The 23,268-nt window shown below is 42.2% G+C and overlaps 1 long non-coding RNA gene across 1 annotated transcript in view; it reads right to left on the bottom strand.

Annotated features, from left to right (window-relative positions):
• LOC126251557 (uncharacterized) overlaps positions 1-23,268 on the bottom strand; it is a 288,135-nt gene that overhangs the window by 211,204 nt on the left and 53,663 nt on the right. The window lies entirely within an intron of this gene.

Raw genomic sequence — 23,268 nt, 5'->3', positions numbered from 1 at the left:
TAGCTTCTAAGATCAGTCGTTGGGTCAGTATTCTCACGTGTTCCCATATTTCTACGGAATCCAAACTGATCTTTCCCGAGGTCGGCTTCTACCAGTTGTTCCATTCGTCTGTAAAGAATTCGCGTTAGTATTTTGCAGCCGTGCCTTATTAAACTGATGGTTTGGTAATTTTCACATCTGTCAACACCTGCTTTCCTTGGGATTGGAATTAATATATTCTTCTTGAAGTCAGAGGGTATTTCTCCCGTCTCATACATTTTGCTCACCATACGGTAGAGTTTTGTCAGGACTGGCTCTCCCAAGGCTGTCAGTAGTTCTAATGGAATGTTGTCTACTCCCGGGGCCTTGTTTCGACTTAGGTCTTTCAGTACTCTGTCAAACTCTTCACGCAGTATCATATCTCGCATTTCATCTTCATCTACATCCTCATACATTTCCATAATATTGCCCTGAAGTACATCGCCCTTGTATAGATGCTCTATATATACTCCTTCCACCTTTCTGCTTTCCCTTCTTTGCTTAGAACTGGGTTTCCATCTGAACTCTTGATATTTACGCAAGTGGTTCTCTTTTCTCCAAAGATCTCTTTAATTTTCCTGTAGGCAGGATCTATCTTACCCCTAGTGAGATAATCCTCTATAACTTGATTAAAGAACCAAAAAAAAAATTGAGCTGATGCATCAGACGAGCTTTGCTTTTTTTTTCTCTCTCTAAGTTCATTAAAACTCGAGTTAATGTCATTGAAGTTGTAAAACACCTTTTGAGACACCCTGTATTTATAACAAGTCAGCCGGTCGAAGTGGCCGTGCGGTTAAAGGCGCTGCAGTCTGGAACCGCAAGACCGCTACGGTCGCAGGTTCGAATCCTGCCTCGGGCATGGATGTTTGTGATGTCCTTAGGTTAGTTAGGTTTAACTAGTTCTAAGTTCTAGGGGACTAATGACCTCAGCAGTTGAGTCCCATAGTTCTCAGAGCCATTTGAACCATTTTTTATAACAAGTCGCGAGTCCGTAACGCAATTAGACGAGTTTCCGAAAACCACGATAGCCCTGTGAAACCGTATGTTTCGCGCCAAGCTCGCGCAGCCAGAGCCTCCGCATTGGCAGCGCCGTGCCCTTTAAGGACATCATGGCGGCAAAAGCGGGCACGCTGCCCAGCCGAGCCAAACATGAACCGGCTGCGTTGACGCAAAGATCCGCGCGGTGCAGACACTCTTCCCGTGTGCAGACGAGGACGGGACGAGATGAGGCAAGATGTTATCTCCGCACTGACTGTAGTCTCGGGAACCTCCGTGCTGCAGCAGCGAGCGAGGCACTTACAATGCGTGCGGTCTTCCGATGCTTTTAGAGAGAAAACCACATCGTCTCAGTTTCAGTCGTAAACCGATGTAAGCAAACAACACAAAAGAAGTATTCACCTCCTGCAGATGTGCGAAATGAAGGGGAGAAAGGAATGAAAGCAAGAACTTTATGAAAATATAATAAAACTGTACTGTGAAATAAACGAGAGCCAAAAGTATTTATGTAACATTTGTAGACTTCAAAAATACATACGATTCGATTGACAGGAAAGCATAGTTCAAGAGCGTAAGAGAGTTTGGAGCTGACACCAAATCATTGGCGATTATAAAAACACAGTACACATACAAAATGCCATATTAATTTTTTAGGTGAGGCCTCCAAGGATTTTGAGATGAAAACCGATGTAAGACAAGGAGATAGACTTCCCCATTGCTATTCAATTGCATACAAGAACAGGTTATCAAGGAATGGAACAAAAGAGCAGAAGAAGAAGAAAATTTAAAAAAAATAATTTCGGGGTGGGGGGTTATCTGAGAACTGACTTTTTTTTTCTTCAGAAGATATAGCTATCTTAGCCGAGTCTATAGAAGATTTAGCAATGCAAGTAAATACTTGGAAAATGATTATGGAAGAGTATAAAATTCAAATAACTAAGTGAAATGATGCAACTAAATGCCCTGGAAAAGCGAACTTCGCAAAGGCAAGGAAAGTGGAAATAGCTTTTCAATTACCAAAAACCCCATATAAAAAGAAATATTTGTCCATGATTGCAGAACTCCGACACTACATCGTGTATTAGACAAGAATGCTTTTATGCTTCAGAAGGCTGTTCGTTAAATATAGCCAGACAACTAGGTGAAATAGAAAAGAAGGAAAGGAAAATAATAACGGAAATCTTGGAACCAAAGTTTGCAAATGGAAAATGGAAATTAAGAAGTAAAAGAAGTTTATAAAATAATAGAATGACTACTAGACCAATGAGGAAGAGAATAGTTGTGTTCTATTGGATTCTTGAAACGGCTAAATGATAAAAGAATAACAAATAGAGTTAACTTTTGACAGAAACCCAAAAACATCAGCGATGTGGATCGAAGAAGTTAAAGCAGAAATGAGGAAGGAATAAATAGAAGAAAATTTCAAAGCGAAAGTTTCAAAGAGTTTCAAAAGAAAACAAAGGAAAAAAAGGTGCAATATGGGCAGAAGAAAGAACAAAACAACAGTCAAAGAATAAAAAACCGCTGGAAAGAAAAATAGGAGAGAAAAAGAAGACAAGTCATTTCATGTGGTCCGCAGTAGGCTAAGTCAATTAAAAAAGAGTATTACTTGCAAAAGCGAAAATCTTGGCAAATTTGTGAAAAAAATCCAAATCTTCTAGTGCCTAACATTTTAGATCATGTTGCTCCAACCAATGAACTCTGAGGTACTTAGACTATGGTAACATACTTGGCACGGCGTCCACAATGCGATCGAGAAGTTACTGAAGTCCTCCCCCATTATACGAAAGGGACACCTCTGATGAATCACTCCAAGTTTCAGCTGGACCACAACATGAATGCTGTAGCTCCTGCTGAACCCATGGGTGTGCATGCGTGAGGCGGGTTATTTCTTCTTCGTCGCCTCCAAATTCGTTGAAGACCATCGTCAGGGGTCACAAATCGCACACTCATCGGTGACGAGAAACCAGTGCCATTAATGCCGGTACTATTCCTGGTGTTATCTTCGCACTTTCTTTACGCACCATTGCGCTAGGTAGGTTTTAATATCGTTCGTGCATAGGAGCCATAATTTGTAGACAGCGGGCAACAGTAGGTGTAAATGATGGTGGGCGACCACTATGAGACACATCTTCATTGCTTTGTGTCCCACAATACCCGTTGGATGTTCGAATAACGCCGTTGAATTCGATAGGTACCTTTTCGAGCTGTCAATCCTTCTTGTACTAAAATGATAATGCGTACGCAGTCTAAGCTTGAAATGACAACATGTACTGCCGGCCGCGGTGGCCGTGCGGTTCTAGGCGCTGCAGTCCGGAACCGCGGGACTGCTACGGTCGCAGGTTCGAATCCTGTCTCGGGCATGGATGTGTGTGATGTCCTTAGGTTAGTTAGGTTTAAGTAGTTCTAAGTTCTAGAGGACTGATGACCAAAGATGTTAAGTCCCATAGTGCTCAGAGCCTCTTGAACCATTTGAACAACATGTACTAGCCGCATTGTCCTGTTGATGATTAGGAACACAATGCGGTCTACTCAACTGTACTGCACACGAAAATTATCATTACCTGATCAAAAGTAAACGCTCCCTTTAACAGTGGCGGGTCTGCCTCTCTTGATACCTAGTGGCCAATTCGACATTACGTGGAGGGACCCGGTTACTACTTCTGATCAGACCGTGAACACACTAGTAGCTGTAAAGGAGCAGTTTCCTGTGAACAAAAGCATACTGAGAAAGAGTTTTGGGATAAAAACGGATAAGCTACTGTATGAAAGACGTGGTGGAGTTGGTAGAGATGATGGTGCGGAACTTTGTGAGCAGTTTGAATGTAGGGGACATAATGAATAAACGCATTATAAACGAATGAGGATCCGCAAACAGCGAAGTTGTTCAATTGTATGTATTGCATTTACGAAAGCGCACACCTTCCACAACAAAATCAATCGGCCCGTTGTACTTGTTCCAAAGTTTCACCACATAATGGAAACAATTTTTAATCAACTAAGACGTGCTGGCTAGACACCCTAATCAGATTTGTTTCACCTCTATGTCCTACAAATGCTTCCTTTTTAAGAACTTTTTCGTTCTAGAGAAGGCGGGGAAATCATAGGGGTCAGGTCTGGTGAGTAGGTTCAGTGTGAAAATGTTATTTTGTTTCTGGACAGAAACATTGTGACACACTACACTGTTGTGGTTTATGAGCCTGCTTTGATTCCCACAACGCAGTTCCCTTTTTTTCCCAATGATTTTGAAACTGAAGGTACTGCGTCAACGTTAAACCGCAGTCACACCCACAATTGTCAAAAGGTCGGAAGAAGCAGCAATGACATACCAATCCGAAAGGGCAATGACTGCAGCGTTCAAACAAACCTTCAGGTTAATGATTGCTTTCTTCACTAGTGCTTGCTAGCTGTGAAACCCTGGGGAACAAATTCGTTCTAGACTATGACACTCGTGTTTTCGTGTTGGTTCTCTACTGTTTTGCTTCCTTCGTCCATGGTGATAGAGCATTCTTCCACTGGTATGATTGTTGCTTGATTTCTTGATCATTCTGAGAACGTGATAAAAACTTGACGATAGCTCTTGCTCTGTTACGTTCTCAAGTATACGTTATCCGTACAAAGCGCTCCGACGTAAGTGACGCCTTTTGGAAATTTGTGGTAATGTCTTATGGGACCAAATTGCTGAGGTCATCGGTCCCTAAGCTTACGCACTACTTAATCTAACTTACCTTAAGGACAACACACACACCTATGCCCATGACCGCGCGGCTATCCCGCGCGAAGTGACACCTTCCCATGGATGATGGAATATGTGAAAACACGCATTCCCGAGAAAATAAATTACAGGTGGGGAGCCTTATTGCTGACAGACAGGTATGTCGCAATCGATCACTCTCTTCGCGAGGTATATGTGAGCGGATGTAATACGTTGCCTCACTCCTCTCGGAATGTACGCTCTCGGAATTTCAACAGCGAACTACTGCCTGATGCACAACGTCTCCCTTGCAGGATCTGCCATTGGTGATTGACGAACATCTCCGGTGACGCTCTCCGCTTATTAAAGGAAACTGTGACGAAACGCGCTTCTCTTCGCTAGGTCTCTCTCTCTCTCTCTCTCTCTCTCTCTCTCTCTCTCTCTCCAGTTAATCCTACCTGGTGCTACCGCATCATTTGACTGCGATCAGATGCTAAGTGACGCATAGCACAAATCACCTTTGAGACCATACAGGCTCTGTGCTTTTCATGTGCGGCTATGTCTAAGGAGTACCGTGAGCACCTCGGATTCAGGAAATAAACGATTCCATCAGTTAACTGCCGAGGGAAACAAAGTGTTGATGACAGGACTCATCGTCGATTTTGTGAATCGTAACGCGTCACAGTCCAGCATATCACTTGCCAAGTCAGTGTCGGGCAATGACAACCTACTGTGCAACTGTTGTGTAAAACACTATCGGGTACATAATTGTGCGTCTGATCACCGCAGGGCACTGAGCAGAAATGAAATGAGGATCGCCAGCAGTACGACTTCTTCCAAAGGCATGTGACAGTGTTGATGGTCATCTGTCCGTGGGATGGGTGCCTTAGGCTTGGCAGTTCCTTTGCTGCTATTTGTGAGCAATGGGCTATGTGGCGGCACTGGGTTTCATCCTCTTCCTTCACTGTCATCATCATCATCATCATCATCATCATCGTCATCGTCACCATCACCATCATCCAACACAAACGTGACACCACACTACACACATCCACTAACGTCACCTATACTTAACCAACTACTCTTCAGCACACAACTCCCGCACTTCGCGAAGAAAAGGTGCGATTGTGCGAGAACAGAAAAAGCATTGCAGTGAGCGGCTGAACCTGCCATTCGTGGTCTCCCAGCCAATAATGCCGGCCGACTTTACTTTTTTTTTACCTCCTCCATGACAATCAGCACGATTTCCGAAACGTTACTTGTGTGAAACAATTCGCGCTTCTCATAAGGCGTTCTAAAAGCTATGGATCAAGATAATCAGGTAGATGCGATATTACTTGACTTTCAAAAAGATTTGACTCAGTACCACGCCTACAATTACTATCGAAAGTCGATTGTAAGGAGTATCAGGCGAAATTTGTCATTGGATTGAAGATTTCTTGGTAGGAAGGAGACGGCACGATGTCTTTGATAGAGTCAGTGACTGACGCGTAAGCACCTTCAGGTGTGTCTCAGGGAAGTGTGTTGGGAGCCTTGTTGTTCTTGTATATTAATAGTCTTTTAGATAACTTTCTTAGTAACAGATTTTTCGCGAGTGATGCGGTTATCCATAATGAAGTACTGTTCGAAAAAGCTGCACTAATATTGAGTTAAATCTTCAGAAGATTTCAGTGTGGTGGAAAAGACTGACGGCTTACTTTTAATGTTCAGAAATGTAAAATTATGCATATCACAAAACGGAAAAACGTAGTATGCTTTGAGAACAATATCTATGAATCACAGTCTGAATCAGTTTAAGGGGCTCCGGAAAGGCTCAAAATCATGAAAAGTTCATTTTTTACTTTTTCGCATTTTCTGAATCTGCAGACTATCACCTTTTAATAGATATATAATTTATTCAATTCCGAAGACTACAACTATTTTTAAATTTTTTTTGAAATGTGTTCTACATGGGCGTGACCCACTGTGGCGCTGTTAAACTGCTGTCAAATGGTGTTATTATTAACGTCCGTGTTCATCAGGTACATTTTAGTGATGTGAGATAAAGTATGTGTTGTGGCTAACCTGTGATGGTTCAATATATATCGCTGGTGTGATTGTCGATTGTTTCATGTTTATTTACTCTGTCGTTATCTCGAAAATATTCGTAATTAATTCTGTTTCTTGAGTCTCTGTTTTGTTGAAGTATAATAATGAGTAAAAGTAAAGTTATTAGAAATCATCTGAAGGCTTTTAAGAAAAGGAGAAATGTTGGAAAGCCAAAGGTATGTGTTATTACTGTAAACAATAAAGACGATGAAAATCCCCAACATAGCTTGTGTCCCAAAGAAGAAGACAGTTGGTGTAAATATAACAAAGGATTGCTAACTGGTGAAGTGTACACTCATAAGCATAGTCTGCCTCATGCAATAATGGAGGTGATAAAACCTATTTTCAGAGACTTAGCAGCACCTGAACTGTTGAAAAAGTGTATTCACGGAAAAACTCAAAACCCCAATGAAAGTGTAAATAGTGTTATATGGTCGAGAATCCCCAAGACTGTATTTGTTGGAATAGAAACACTTCACCTTGGTGTGTATGATGCTGTTGCAACTTTCAATGATGGCAACATTGTAAGGTGCAAGGTATTTAGAAATATGGGAATGAAGATAGGTTCTAACATGGTACGAGCGATGCTTGCTTTAGACAAGGAACGCCTTCGGGCTGCAGACAGGGCTGTAAAGAGTCTAGAAATACAAGCAAGAGTAAACAGGAGGAGGAACAAGAGGAAGCTGGAGGAGGAGTTTGCAGAGGATGAAGATAATCCATCCTATGGACCTGGAATGCACTAAAAAGTTAATCCAATCTTTGTCGCTCGATTCCCAAAACTTTTATTTTCTCATACTAATTACATGTTTTCTAAGGATCTTCCAAATATATTTGTTTCAAACTTTCAGTAAATGTTACACAGTACCTTCTGCATAATTTAACACAGCCTTTTTCCAAAAAACTGTATATTTTTGAATATATAAATAAAAAATTGCAAAAAAATGTTGTGAATTTTCATTACAATTGAAAAAAAAAATCATCTTTAATAACTGAACTAAAATTTTGTAAAATCCCTGTGTTAAGTTGTAGCCCATATTCCAATAAATAATCTGTAAAAAGTTCAACTTCCTACCTCAAATACTTTGTGAGGAAAGATGTAATTTATAAGCGTTATTTTAACATTGCAAGTATAGGGCGTTCCGGAGCCCCTTAAGCACTCACTCCTCCCGCACCCCCTAATCGAATGAGCAGCAATCCTCATACGGGTACAATGTGAAGTACTACATGCCGTCCACTTCATAACGGTTCGCCAATACAGACACAGATGTTGACTGACATTGCCGTAGGCGCACCACTGTTGGACGCTCTTGGGTGGAAAAGGCTCACCTGACCCGATGCGTTACAGTACACGTTGCTACACGTTGAATACACGCAAAGCGCGTCGTAAACCACAGGGAGTTGATGTATACTGCTTTCTAATAAAGTAATGTTAAAGCAGGATAGAGGTGTACATAAGGTGCAATGTGGCGTCTGCCATCGGCTGGTATCGAAGTACGGGAACCTACTGTCCGCCTAGATACATCCGCTTGTTCGCCTATACCACCCCACACACACGAGACACCTTCCCACCGCTCGGTTGTTGTGACGGTAGTTTGAGGATCAACCCATGGACGCCTCACGGCTCTCCAGTGTCTGTGGACGGTGGTTGAACGGTCTCGTGGGTTCCTTATCCAAAGCGAAGACAGGCATCTAATTTTATTAGACAGGAGTGCATACACGATCGAAAATATCGATCTATGGCTTCTATAGAGGGCAGCACGGAAAAGGGGCAAAAGTTTGGTATGTAATTAACACATCATTAGCTATTGAGAAAGTGTAGCATCTGATTTTTTTCTTTTTATTTAACGATAGTCCTTGTTTAGCATTACTCTTATAGTTGCTGAAAAGAGCAGAGTAGTGATGTAATGGTCGTTAGTATTTGCATACAAACATTTCACAAAATCATCCGGCAAATGTCCTACAAATCGTAAAGTCTGCTGCTACAGCGGAGATTCACGTCCACATCCATCTACATTCACACACAGTAAAACAGATCGAAGTGCATGTTAGAGGGTTTTCCATTGTACCCGGTAGGCAATTGCCGGGATGGTTCCTCTGAAGGGCACGGCCGACTTCCTTCCCTAATCCGATGACCTCGCTGTTTGGTCCCTCCCACAAGTCAACCAACCAATCAACATTGTCCCTGAAAACTGTGTATCTTAGTTTCATCATTAAATCCGTAAATAAAGAATTTAATGATACAGTATATATTCGCCGCTTTTGATTGTTATGATTTGACTAATACCTTTTTTGGACAATTTTTCTGCTTATCAAATATAAGGCATATTTACGTTGCGTGAGACCCTTTGTGTTGGACTCACTTGGGAACAGTTATCTGGGACTACTTGACCTTCCCACAATGAAACTTTACACGTTAAGTCACATTTCCGTGCGAAACCACCTCCCATCGCCCTCATAAATAATTCTGTGGTGGTAGGGCTCATTTACATCCGTGGCAATAACTGAGGAGCTGTTAGGAAAAGAACAAAAAGAAAGTTGCACACAGTTAATAGGCATTATTCCTTGACATACCATCAAAAAAAGGAGTTTGTCCTGGGCTTGTACATTTCTACTTTCATCCTTATTTTCTCACTATTTGTAATCTGTGACATTATGTGGTTGCTTCATATCTTTACCTCTTCTTTTTTGCATGGGGCAATTGTCGCCACCTAATTTTTCATTATTTACAGTTTTTGTCATTGGTATATTTTTCCTCCGATTACCTGATGAGTTTCTCCCTTCCCCCTTTTTTTGTAATATGTATCTCTGAATAGTTCTGTACTATGTTCCGAAGGTCAGATGCTACACTGAGACAGTGGAAAAATCCTCAGGGCCAATACTTAAATATTGCTCGTCAGTCTGGGGCCCGCATCGGATAGGACTGATAGAGGAATAGGAGACATTCAAAGAAGAGCAGCGCGTTGACTTATAACTTCGTTTAGTAAGCGCAAAAGTGTCACGGATATATTCTCATACAGTTCTATTGGCAGACGCTGTAAGAGAGGCGCTATGCGTCTCGGCGTGGTTTGCAGTTGAAATCCCAAGAGCGTACGTTCTTGGAGGAGTCAACCAATACATTGCTTACTTCTAAAAATATCTTACAAAAGTAACTGTAAGTTAAAATTTGAGAGATTGGAGCTCTCACGAAGACTTACCGACAACCGGTCTTCCCTAAAATCGTGCTGGAGTGGAACAGGAGAGGGGTGTAGGAAGTTGTAAGGCACTGGGGCCTTAAAATTTTCTTTATTTAGACTTTTAAACACTACAGCAATTCATACTCGACAATATGGCTACTGAATCGTTGCGTGACGCTGTTCCAATAGCCGGAGGAAGCTCCAGTAGCGTATGTCGCGGCATATGGTACTTACAGCAAGCAGATGGGTGGTGTGAGGAGCGGCTCGCGAAGTGAGAAGATATCTAGACATAGCGACATATAGATACTGGAGTGTGTTTTCCACCCGACAGTAAAGAAAGGAGCGCTAAATAGCACAACATTACAGAGTTTGTAGCGCATTAGTCTACGTTCAGACATGATCCAGCCGACATCTCCGTGTACGATACGATCTCAATATTTTTCATTTTCGAATTTATTATACTCGTTGATATCAGAAGCACATTTACATAAAGTTCGTGGTGTTTATTTACAGTCAACCCTCCGTCACGGCGTCCATGTTTCTCATTTATTAACAACTAGCTTAGCGCCCGCTGCTTCCCTCACGTAGACTCTATGGTCCGCACAGATATTTCTTTTCGTTTTTCCGCAATCGAATTTTTTATGTTGTTACGCCCACTGATCAAGTGTAAATCTACATACTATAAAAGAGTTAGTGACCATTTACATCGCTGTCAGTCTTTACATAATTAATGTGTTCCAACTGGTTTAACTTAATTTCATCTACAAAGATAAAGAGAGAGACAAATCGGATAACTGGTTCTGTAGGGTTATTAGCGCTAGTCTTACACCCGGTACTGAATTATCTTATCTCAAACGGATATTCCGGAACATGGAATCTTATTTAAACGTGGTATCTGTTTTGTCATCACTCACGATTAGTTTTCGTAGTAATTACAATAAAAAAAAATTATAAACATGTATTATGTCTACTGAAAAATTAATGCATTAAAGATCGGTTTCATTTTCTATGCAATTCCGAAAAACAGATTTGTCACGGTGGCTTTAAATAACTTTCTTTGATTTAGTTCACGAATTGCAGCCCGTTCTAAGCTTTTGACGCTATTAAGTCCATAGAAGCATGGTCCTTTCCGGTTGTTGTTGTTCTGACCAAAAAGCGATCTGCTTTTCAGAAAACCACTCATCCTCTACTTCACCCCCTTACGGACGAAATTTCCAAAAACACTAAGATGCAATTTTTTTATTTTTAACCGATTAGTCAAATACTAATTTTCATAGATGTAGCTTTAAAAATGCTTCAGCAGTTCTTTAATAAAGATTATTTTCAAAAAATATGGTACCTACTATTTCATCCCTTTGAGGTTAAATTTCTGAAAATGCTTAACACTTTTTTATTTACGACCGAGAGATCAAAAACAAATTTTCGTAGTTCTATCTTCAAAACTGACTTAATAACGACATAATTATTTTAAAAAACCTTTTCATACTCTATTTCAGCCTCTTAGGGATTGAATTTCGAAAAATCCCTTCTTAAATAATGCCTACAGTATAAACGCCCCCCAACCCCCACCTCGAGCCACTCCGTCAGGGCATTTCCTTTCATATGTAGAAATAGCTACCCGCAATGGTAACAATGGGCACACGTCAACTGTTTACAGCACCCACTGCGAGCAACATAGTCATAACTGCAACACGGAGAAGGTAGGAGGTCTAAATACTTACTCGAAAAGTTAACTCAAGAACAGACTAAACTTACTTTGCCTCCTTCAATGAGATGGTTCCGCCCCGTGTTTCCGCATGGCACCAAAGTCAATCCGCATGGCACCAAAGTCAAGGCTCAGTTGCTGACCAGCTAAGTGACTGCTTTGCTTCCATTTATCTATTTTAGGGAGTAAACACGAGAGGGACACTGCGAAGTGACAGTGGTGCACGAAGTACCCGGCTCCGCACACCGTAATGCGGCTCCCCGAGTACGAATGTAGTAGCAGTGAAACCGTTGTTACTTTCATTGTTTCTACCAGTTCATGAACTACAGGGGGTTCCGTTTCCACGTGAAACTGCAGGTTCCCTGTCCCAGAATGGATAACTGGGGTAAGGCCAGTATTACACCATCAAATTTCTTTGTCAAATATCTTTGTCAAAGAAATTTGATGGTGTTAAAGGGAACTTTGTCAAATCTCATCTGTCGTCAAATAAATTTGATCAAATCTAGGGCCTCGCTGTAGATTTGATCAAAGAAGTCGCTTTTCTTCTGATCACTGCAATGGGACATGTTACCACGTGGAGCGCTAGCATCGCTGCAGCGTTCTGTCATCTGTAGTGTTTCTATAAACATTGCCACTAAATACAATTGGTGTGTACCGGCAATTACAAAATTAATAGAGACGTATGAAGCTGATGAGGCGCTTTACAACGTGAGGCACCCTGAATACAAAAACAGATTAAGAAGATTCGAGACCTGACCTAACCTAACGTAACCCAACACTCTCCTGTAGAAAGGAATTAGAGTGTTACAGTGAGCCCGTCTTCTGCAGATATAGCAGTTCTTAAGTGAGCACTGTGCTTTGTGATATGAGGATACACTTCACTGAGTACATACAGAAATGTATGCTCATCCGTTCTTAAGTAATTTATGTACGACTTGACGTCCTCCACTATAAGCTCACGTAACAAGTTTTGTTGAATGCTTTTATCGTGTCGTCGTAAAACCCACGGCTTCACCCAGGTACGTTTCCTTTTTTTACCCCGCTTCTCTTCCGCATGTGCACACAATGCAATTGTGGTACATGCGACTGCTGCAGTTAATAAGTTGTTGTCAGCCATCTTGAACTTTGACGAAGAATATGATGAAAGTGTAATACCCCTTTTTAGCCCCACGTCAAACATCTTTGTCAAATATGTTTGACGAATATTTGATCAAATCTTTGACAAAGAAATTTGATAGTGTAATACTGACCTAAGTTAGGGGCACTTAAGTCGCCGAAGTGGCGTCCAATTGAAAACTTGACCCTGCAGTCGAGTCACACAACAACAACATTTTTATTATTATTAACTCTGAATTAAATATCCTACTAAATAGTTCATAATCACTACCCCTTGTGTCCGTAAAGTAATAGTAATTCTGCTCACCCGCTGCGCCACCAGCGCCGGGTCACGCACAGACAGTAAGCTGTGCCGGCAGCCGTAGCCGGCAACCGCCCACGAGCTCAGACTCGGCGCCGTTCTCAAAGGAAACACCTGAGCACTACGAGGTCGCGCCGTCCGCTGCCGGCATAAGAATTAGCAGGTGCCTCCGTAAAAAAGGAAAACTTTCATGTCGCTCATAAAAAGGTACGAGCAGTCTCCATGAATGAAACATTAACTGCCACTGGGAGGACGTAGTAGTAGTTATAGTTCACTGAATGCCGTGTAAATGAAAGGGAGCCAGGTTTAGGCTTTCGGAACATCCGTTATTATAAGGCGCTTCCTTGCAATAGACATTGACAGAGGGTCCTCTTCAGGACGAACAAAAACTTTGCTGATGTTCCGCAGCTGTAACGAAGACTCCGATCCTTCTTCCTCGTCCCTCGCTAATCACCAAATGAGCGCACCCCGCACATAGCGTTACAAATCGCTGCATTCCATTCAGCGATCGCCAGCGCATGTTTAGACTTTCCAACTGTGAGACGTATCTCCCAAGCGTAGCTGTGCAGACGAATCGCGAGTGTCTAAGTCTGTAGAGCATTTATTTGCCCGCGAAAAGCAGAAGCCCCAATTTCGTGTCCCAGTTTGGCACACAGTTTTAATCTGCGAAGGAGTTTGAAATCAGCTCACAATCTGTTTGAGAGTGAGAACTCCTGAGGTCAAACATTGTCTCTTTGACTACCAGGGAACGATTCGTAAAGAAGTATTGAAACATCCCCTTAGAAAAATTATAAACGACTGTGCTTAAACTGGCACACAATATTTTTAGCGCAACGCAATCTGACTTTCAATAATCCCTACAAAAGAATGGCCCTGACTAACAACAACCTATACCTTTTATGAATCACTTACCTCACAAAAATCTTCGTTACTCTGACTACTGCAATACAGCGAGCGCCAATACTGCCAGGTAAATAAAAGATTCTAACTACTGAAGGCACTAACTACTGATAGGCATAGTTAGCAAATGAAAGATTTTGACAGAGAACAAACAATGTATTTACCTTAATAGTGTTCAAAATGGTTCAAATGGCTCTGAGCGCTATGGAACTTAACTTCTGAGGTCATCAGTCCCCTAGCCCCTAGAACTTAGAACTACTTAAACCTAACTAACCTATATATATATATATATATATATATATATATATATATATATATATATATATATATACTGGATATCATGAACTGATATATATATCAGTTCATGATATCCAGTATTACAAATTTACTCTTTCTGGCGGACACACGTCCAGGTCGTCCGCTCTTAAAATTCTGCCATATCTCTCCCCTCATCCACCACTGCTGGCGGCTCACCTCCAACTGCGCAACGCTACGCGCTGTTCACAACCAATTGCCCACTACAATAGAGAATTTTTCAAAAATGCCAACCAGCCACAGACGGCACACAGCACAGCCAGTGATTTTCATACACAGCGCTACGTGGCGTTACCAATATAAAAACCTAAACAGCCTACTTACAGTATATTTGGAACTTACGCTTATATGGGGCAGGAGCTTGCACACTGAGGAAGGTGGAAAAGGAAAGAAACTTTCCAGATTTTCTACTGGAAGAAAATGTTAAAGATACTGTGGAATGATTGAGTCTCAAATGGAGAAGTGCTGCTAAGAATAGCAGGACAGAAAGGGAGCCTACTCAAAATAGTCACTGCTAAGAGCAACAACAACGTCAGCCACCTCCGGAGGTGTGTTGTCCCAGCTTTTGTATAACGTCTACACAAATGACCAGTCAATTGGATCTGGAACGAAAACATTTATTCATGCAGATGATTCAGTAATTTTTGCCCGAGGTAACACTGACAAGAGTTCTCGAAGACCTGGCCAAGTACTGTGGTAACCATCCGCAGCCAAATCCTGAAAAGACAAGTTCGTGGATTTTACCTAAAATAAGGAAGCTAAAAGAAAAGTGAACGTAACTTGGAAAGGAGAACGAGTATTCCACTACGACAATCCCAAATACCTGGGAGTAAAGATGGACCGTTCCCTTACATTCAAAGCCCACTGGTAAGATGTGAAGTTCAAAATATCTGCAGGGATCATTATCATCCGTCAAACTACAGGAACCATATGGTGCGTTCAACCCAAAGTGTTTCGAGTATCTGCTCTGGCACCATGTTTCTCCGCAGCTAAATGTTCTGCACCACTATGGCAAAAGTTCTGTTCTGTGCACGCCACGTAGGTTGAAACAGCTCTGAGCGAGATTGGGCGCACTGTGACAGGCTGTCTACAACCAACTCCTGTCAGTAAACTGTACCAAATTATGGGTATAGCACCACAAGGTATTCGAAGGGAAGCAGCTTCAAGAGCGGAGAAGAAGAAACAGAAAACTGTTTCCAGACATCCGTTGTTTGGTTCAAAAATGGCTCTGAGCACTATGCGACTTAACTTCTGAGGTCATCAGTCGCCTAGAACTTAGAACTAATTAAACCTAACTAACCTAAGGACATCACACACATCCATGCCCGAGGCAGGATTCGAACCTGCGACCGTAGCGGTCACGCGGTTCCAGACTGAAGCGCCTTTAACCGCACGGCCACACTGGCCGGCTCCGTTGTTTGGACACGAGCTTCAACGACGGAAACTTAGCTCAAGACAGAGGTTCATCCAGACAACTACAGCAATTCCTTCATTTCTCGGAACCCGCTGAGCGGAACTTTGGCGAGATTATTGGCGTGAGACACACCGAACGAATGTCAAAGAGGGGCCAGCATTACGTGACACAGAAGACGCTGCAGACTGAAAACTGGGCTGTCACGATGCAGTGTCAACATCAGGAAATGTGACTTCAGCGGTGATGAAATTTGTCAGTGTGGTGGCCTGAAGGACCAAAAACATCTATTCAGCAGGAACCTTCCGTATTAAATGCACTGCCAGAGATCTTGCTGAAGCTAACAAATCAGCAGTCAGAACCACCATATGCTGGATTCTCCACAGAATATCAAGAGAATTATCTTGCTGTTTGTTTTTTTTATTTTTCTATCTGTATTTTATAAATCTCGTTGTACACATTAGTCCCTTCCTGACTGAAGAATGGAAGGAAGAAGACAGAGGCCTACCGAGACCAAGAGTTGGTAGATTAAATTGTTGCTTGGTAGATTAAATTGTTGCTGGCAGAACACTCAGGAGCACCTAAAGAATAGCATTAAGAAGTGAGGAAGTATGAGGGAGCCCAACTTTCAGGTTGACGAGAAAATGAAATAAAACGTATTTCAGATAATGCTTTTTCTCGTGCGAATGTCCATATAACTGAACGCTTGTTACCCATCCTTTGGGGTATGGCTGTAGTTTTTCACGGTTAAGGGTGTTACAGTTAATAAAAAAATGTCTCACTGCTGTGTTATTCCTTTGGATCTCAATTATTTGCATTTATTATAGCTGGATATAACGGATTCCAGCACAACGACCCGTGCAATTTGGTCATTTTACTGACAATCTCAGTACAATCCAACGTGGGGTAGGCCGGTATTACACTATCAAATATCTTTGTCCAATATCTTTGTCAAAGATATTTGATAGTGTAATAGGGACTTTGTCAAATGTCGTCCAATATTTGATCAAATCTAGGGCCTCGCTGTAGATTTGATCAAAGAAATCGCTTGTCTTCTGTTCACTGCAATGTGACATGTTACCACATGGAGCGCTAGCATCGCTACAGCATTCTGTCGTCTGTAGTGTTTTTATAAACATTTCCGGTAAATCCAATTGGTGTGTGCCGACAACTACAAAATTAATAGAGATGTCTGAAGCTGATGAGGCGCTTTATAACGTGAGGCACCCTGAATACAAAAATAGGTTAAGAAGATTGGAGACCTGACTTGACCTGACCTGACCTAACCTAACCTAACATTACCCCTCTCTTGTAGCAAGAAATCGGAGTGTTACAGTGAGCCTGTCTTCTGAAGATGTAGCAGTTCTTGAGTGAATATTGTGCTTTGTGATATGAGGATACACTTCAGTGAGCGCATACAGAAATGTATGCTCATCCATTCTTAAGTAATTAATGTACGAATTGACGTCTTCCACTGTAAGCTCACGTTACAAGTTTTGTTGAATGCTTCTATCGTGTCGTCGTAAAACCCACGGCTTCACCCACATGAGATTAGTTTTTCGTTCCATAGATCCGTGCTGAGGAGATCCTCGTGGATGTGGAACACATCAATTTTTTTTTAAGCTGAAATAACAATACTAATAGTATGAATAAATACATCATTTGTTTCTATTAAAAATTTCGTCAATGGAGTAGGAGGAGTTGGCCACTAGTAAGTCTTTCAGGCTTCTTTTAAACTGATCTTCATTTGTAACTAAATTTTTTATGTTTGCTGTCAAATTATTGAAGATGAGTGTTCCTGAGTAGTTGACCCCGTTTTGAACTAAAGTAAGTGCTTTTAAGTCCTTGTGCAGATCATTTTTGTTCCTGGTATTGTATGTATGAACTGAGTTGTTTGTTGGAAAAAGAGATATATTATTTAGGACAAATTTCATTAAGGAGTAAATATACTGAGAGGCAGTAGTTAGTATACCCTGTTCTTTGAAGAGGTTTCTGCAGGGCGTCCGTGAATTTACTCCACAAATAATACGTATTACACGCTTTTGGACTCTGAAAACTTTTGTTTGACTTTACGATTTACCCCAAAATATTATACCATACGACATTATGGAATAAAAGTAGGCAAGGTACGCAAGCTTTTTCATTTTTATGTTGCCTATGTCTGCTAACACTCGAATTGCAAATACAGATTTGTTAAGGCGCTTCTGCAGTTCTGTGGTGTGCTCCTCCCAACTGAATTTATTATCAAGTTGTAATCCCAGGAATTAAAGACTGACAACCTTGTATGTATGGTTCCTTTTTTTCCCCCACATCTTTTCCGCATGTGCACACAATGTAATTGCGGTGAGTGCAACTGCTGCGGTTAATAACAAGTTGTTGTCAGCCATCTTGAACTTTGACGAAAAATTTGATGACAGTGTAATACCCCTTCTAGCGCTACGTCAAAGATCTTTGTCAAATATATTTGACGGAATATTTGATCACGTCTTTGATCAAATCTTTGACAAAGAAATTTGATAGTGTAATACCGGCCTTACAAATAAAAGGTCTTAGTAGTACAGAACACAGGCAGTGCCGCAGTTGTTAAGTCAGCTAGTGGCCGTTCCCACAGGTTGTCACGCACCGGCGTCACCTGTTGCGACAGATGGTCCGGTAGTGGAATTTAGTGGAGTGAGTGGGCGGGCGGTCGTAATCGTGGGAAGAGCTGCTGAGACAGCACATAGGCGGCGGGATCCGCTTGCAGTTTAAGCTACAGAATGAAATACTTCTATAACAAATAGGCAACGGCAACAGGTAGGGTGCACGGAATAAATCTCCTGGATTACATCTGTTTTTAATTGCCGGCGTGTTGTCGAACCAAAAACATACGAAAATGGCAAGAAGGTTATCGAAAATCTGATACTAAAATTTAGCGCGCTAAGAAGTCAATTTTGGCTCAGGTTTATTTTAAGTTATATTACGAGTCTCTTACGCTTTGATTATGATTACATGTTGTTGTTTTTCGCCAAAATGGTCGATACTGGACATACAGAACAGAGACTTCTGAATTATTTCACACCATGAATGATTTTTGCATAATACAGATTCTATAGCAAAGGTGACCAAGATTTAGTCAGTCATTGTGCTTTGTATAATCTAACAGACACTTTTTTTTTAATCGACATTTGTACCACTTACGTAGTAACGTCACATTTTCTACTGCCAGGACGCCACAGGCATATAGCGTAACCTTTGTATTAATAGCTTCCAAAAGGTTCTCTCCATTTAACGAGGTAAGTTGGCAACCAAACCCATATATAATAAAAAAGGTTATACTTTTATACAATTATGAAAAGGACAGTTTGCTATCACTGTAAAGATGACCCGTTGGACTGCAGATAGGCACAGCGGAAGGACTTAACAATGAGCTTTCACCCAAATCCTTCTTCAGAAACGGAAAACTTGTACAGATTCACAGAAGCAGATACACCTCATTCTGTGGCCACAGCCGCCCGTAGACGGCGGTCATGTGTGTGTGTGTGTGTGTGTGTGTGTGTGTGTGTGTGTGTGCGTGTGTATGTGTGTGTGTGGTTTTCAGAACTTTTCTGAAGAAGGCTTTGGGCGAAAGCTCTGTGTGACTGTCTTTTCGTTGTGGCAGTCTGTGACTCAACATGTCATCTTTACAGTGAGTAGCAATCCATCTTTTTCGTAGTAGCTGATATTCCAACCTGGATTTTCCAGTGTTTGATGTTAGTATATATTTACGTGTGTACCAAACTTGGTACACGTCTCACTTAGTGTCCGGAAACAATCGCTACCATTCTACCGCCATCGGTAAGAAAGTTACCTACAAAGGGGCGGAGGTGAAAAAACTAATATTGCGCACGACGCGCGAATCCCCGTACTTTGTTCATCCATTATTTAGGAACGAAAGCTCTTAATGACTTGCAACAAACATTACACGTAATTTCAAACATTTACGAAACTTTTCTCTCCTTCGGAATATGATGGGAGCTAAAAAAGGTTATCGATTACTACATTTTAGCTACTGATGCATAAAACTGCCACATGAAGCACGACGTTCCAATTGATTACTTCTTTACTAGTAACTCTACTCGCAACACGTTTCGCAGACAGTAGTCACATATACTGCTGGATGTACATGCACAATTATATCATTTGACGACCCACAGTTCAGAAGATATGACGTCAAGTACTGAGATGCGTGAGAAATTGCCCCATCGTTCATGACGTTTTAATTTATTACTTCTTCATGGCTAACTCTATTCATGATACATTTCGCAAAAAGTAGCCACATATATCGCTGGATGTACGTGAAAAATTATATCACTGTACGACACATAGTACCGGAGACAGAACGTCATAAATATTGAGCTGCGTGAAATTGAAAATGAAGGGCGAGATTCGCTAGAGATACAGCTCAAATACGTACGAAATACATGTGAAATATATTTATCATGTGCGTACACGAGCAAAGCCACGGTTAAAATGCTCATCCTTAAGTCCCTGGAACGATTTCAACCAAATTTGTGTCTTGGGTGTGATAACGTGGAGAGAAGGGGTAGTGGGGCGGGTGGTGAAGGAAGTGGACAGAGAGAAGGGGGAGAGTGGGGGAAATGAACGATAAAAGACTGGAATAAACAGATAACCAGACAATGACAGGTACTTATCTAGTTGGTAAGTAATTTCCTCAGACTTTATTCTCTCTTACTACCAACAAAAGAAGGGAGATACAGGCATCGCCCTTCCCCTTCAGTTCCCTTCCCTTACCCTCCAACTTCCCACACGTGCATACACTTACACACAGGCGGCTCCGCGGTGCGAAGTGATATGCATCTGCAGTTTCCGAACACACCCAGCGCTACTTTAAACATCCCACACGTGGCACGAGAACAGGTTTCAGAGAAAAGATTGGTGCTCGATTGTTCCCACGCGTCCTCCGGAGCACGAGAGCGGCCAGAACCTACGTATGGCGGTCAACAGGACACGATCCTTTGAGTAAGAGCCAAAGTGCTCGTCTCTGCCCGCAAAGGCGAAGCTTTAGTCGCGTTCATCCTGTCGTAAAACGTCAAACGCAGCTCCCCAGTATCTGGCGTTTTTAAGGACTGGCAGGATTTCCAGCATGGAGTGCACGTCAAGCACGACGCCTTACAATGCCACGACAGTCTTGGAAACGGTGGTTTCTGCGCCTGGTTACTGTCGTCTTGTCCTGTTCTGTGACCCTTCATATTCCATAACGTACCAAGGGTATCTGTCGATGATTCAGGCACCGTCTCCGGGTGTGAAATGTAACCACCTTCCCATTACTATGCGCAGATCTTAGAGTCTACTTTCGTTTTTATGCAAATTATGTGCAGATCTTAATTACGCATTTTACTATGTACAGATCTTAGTGTCTACTTTCGGTTTTATGCCAATTGTTAATCTAATCTTAATTATGCATTTTCTAGAGTGACAGAATTATTGACATTAATTTTAGCGGTTACATCACTAACCTTCGATCTCCAAAGATGGAAATGTTTTGTCAATTGTTTGTTCTTTGGAGGAGATGGGTTTTGGAGGGAGTTCTAACGGCAGTTGAATGCACGTGGCTGGTGTTGATGGAACGATTGGACTTTGAAAATGTTTTGTATTTTTCGTGAATAAACGACGATGACTCAAAATTCTGCACATTACTACTGCAACATACACATATAGGAAGACCAACAGTAGTAAGGCCAAGGATTCTATTTCCTAGAGGTGCAACCTACATCCAAAGGAATTTAGGTTAAGTATTCCTTAACCAGCAACAAAGGAACATGTGCTTAATTCTGTAAGTGCCGATATTACTATTCGATGCAATCTTTAACATGTGAAGAATAAGCTGATCACATTGATAGTAACTGGAATGCTTCCCAAGGTAACGGAACCATTTCAGGTGCATCACCCAATTAAACTGTAATTTCATAATGTAGAGATGCAGCACCCAATTAAACTGTAATTTCGTAATGTAGAGATGCAGCAGTTTTACTACACGTTCCAGTCACATTAAAGTGATCATCACCTATGTTCGACGTAAAGGTGCAATAGCCACACACAGACGGCAGATAAGCAGCACTCGCAATGGAGGATATACAAAGCGTCTCGGGGAAGACGCGAACAGTACAGTCCGTGACGTAATGCGGAAACGGAAAGATTAACCTCACTGCCAAAAGGGTATGATTATTGGCTTTCGGGCAATGATGGAAGATTTAAAGGGCGTACGCGTGCCGCCGCGGTTAAAGTACACTGTGGATGGCAAAACTGCGCTATACAAAACGGGCGCCGAGGAAACTGTGGTGCATCATGGGCCAAAGATGACAGGGTGAATGACTGCTGCGGAGTTGTATACGGGCGAATACATGTGCAACTGTTGAGCAGCTGATCGGCCAGATGAATGAAGCGCCTACAATAGTCTCTTATCAACGACCGTTCAGCGAACGTTGCCGCGTATGGACCTCCTCAGTAAGCGTCTGCTTCATGCAGCCATGTTGACAGCTGTTCATCGGGGACGAAGGCTGGCATTTGCACTCCAATACCGCAACTGGACGTCCACTGAGTTGCCACAGGTGGCTTTTTCATATCAATAACGTTTTTTTTTTTTTTTTTTTTTTTTTTTTTTTTTTTTTTTTTTTTTTTTTTTTTTTACCCCTCTGGATAGATGGCCGTTGGCGCGTATGGCCCTACAACAATCGAGGTTGGTTGGGTGTAGAAGGGACCAAACTCCGCAGTTATCAGTCCCTCCGACCTTAGATTAACTAAAACCGACAAAATCCCACATTAGGAGAGGCAACTACAGTTCATAAAATGAGAAACTATGGGAAGGAAGGAAAAGGCCGGAAGAAGATGTGACGGAAAGAAAGTGACTAATGACAGGGGCGGGAAGGAAGAAGCACAGGAGACAAGAGAGACGCTCAAGACATAACAGACCCCGTAACGAAACGAGTGGGAAAGGCAGAGGGCTGGGGTGAACCACCAAGCCCAGTTGAAGCCAATCCAGTCGGGCCGAAGAGGGGGGGGGGGGGCGGGGAGGCTGCCATCCCCTCCTCTCACCGATAAGGTGGAAGGTCCCTCCCTTAAATAAAGCGATAAAACCCCCATCACGAATAAAACGTAAAACGAGATCCGCCGCTGAGGCATTGTCAGCCAACACAAGGGGTAGCGAGTCTGGAGAGCTGAAAGACCGTCGTAGGGTGGCTAAAATGGGGCAGTCCAATAAGAGGGGAGCCACAGTCAACATCGATCCACAACGACAGGAGGAGGTGCGTGGGGGTTCTCACGACGGAGGAGAAAACCGTGAGTCAAAAAAGTATGGCCGATGCGGAGCCGGCAGAGGACGACAGAGGCCTTACGAGGGGCCCGTAAGGAGGACCGCCATGGAGTTGTAAAATCCTTAATTGCCCTGAGCTTGTTCGACGAAGAAAGAGCGATCCACTCTGCATCCCAAAGGCCCAAAACCTGACGACGTAATGCCGAGCGAAGGTCTATTTCCGGAATGCCAATAGCAAGAGATGGCCTGGTAGTAGCTAATTT

This window comes from Schistocerca nitens, chromosome 4, assembly GCF_023898315.1.
Source record: "Schistocerca nitens isolate TAMUIC-IGC-003100 chromosome 4, iqSchNite1.1, whole genome shotgun sequence".
NCBI lineage: Eukaryota > Metazoa > Arthropoda > Insecta > Orthoptera > Acrididae > Schistocerca > Schistocerca nitens.
This window is presented reverse-complemented; position numbering and strand designations above follow the sequence as displayed.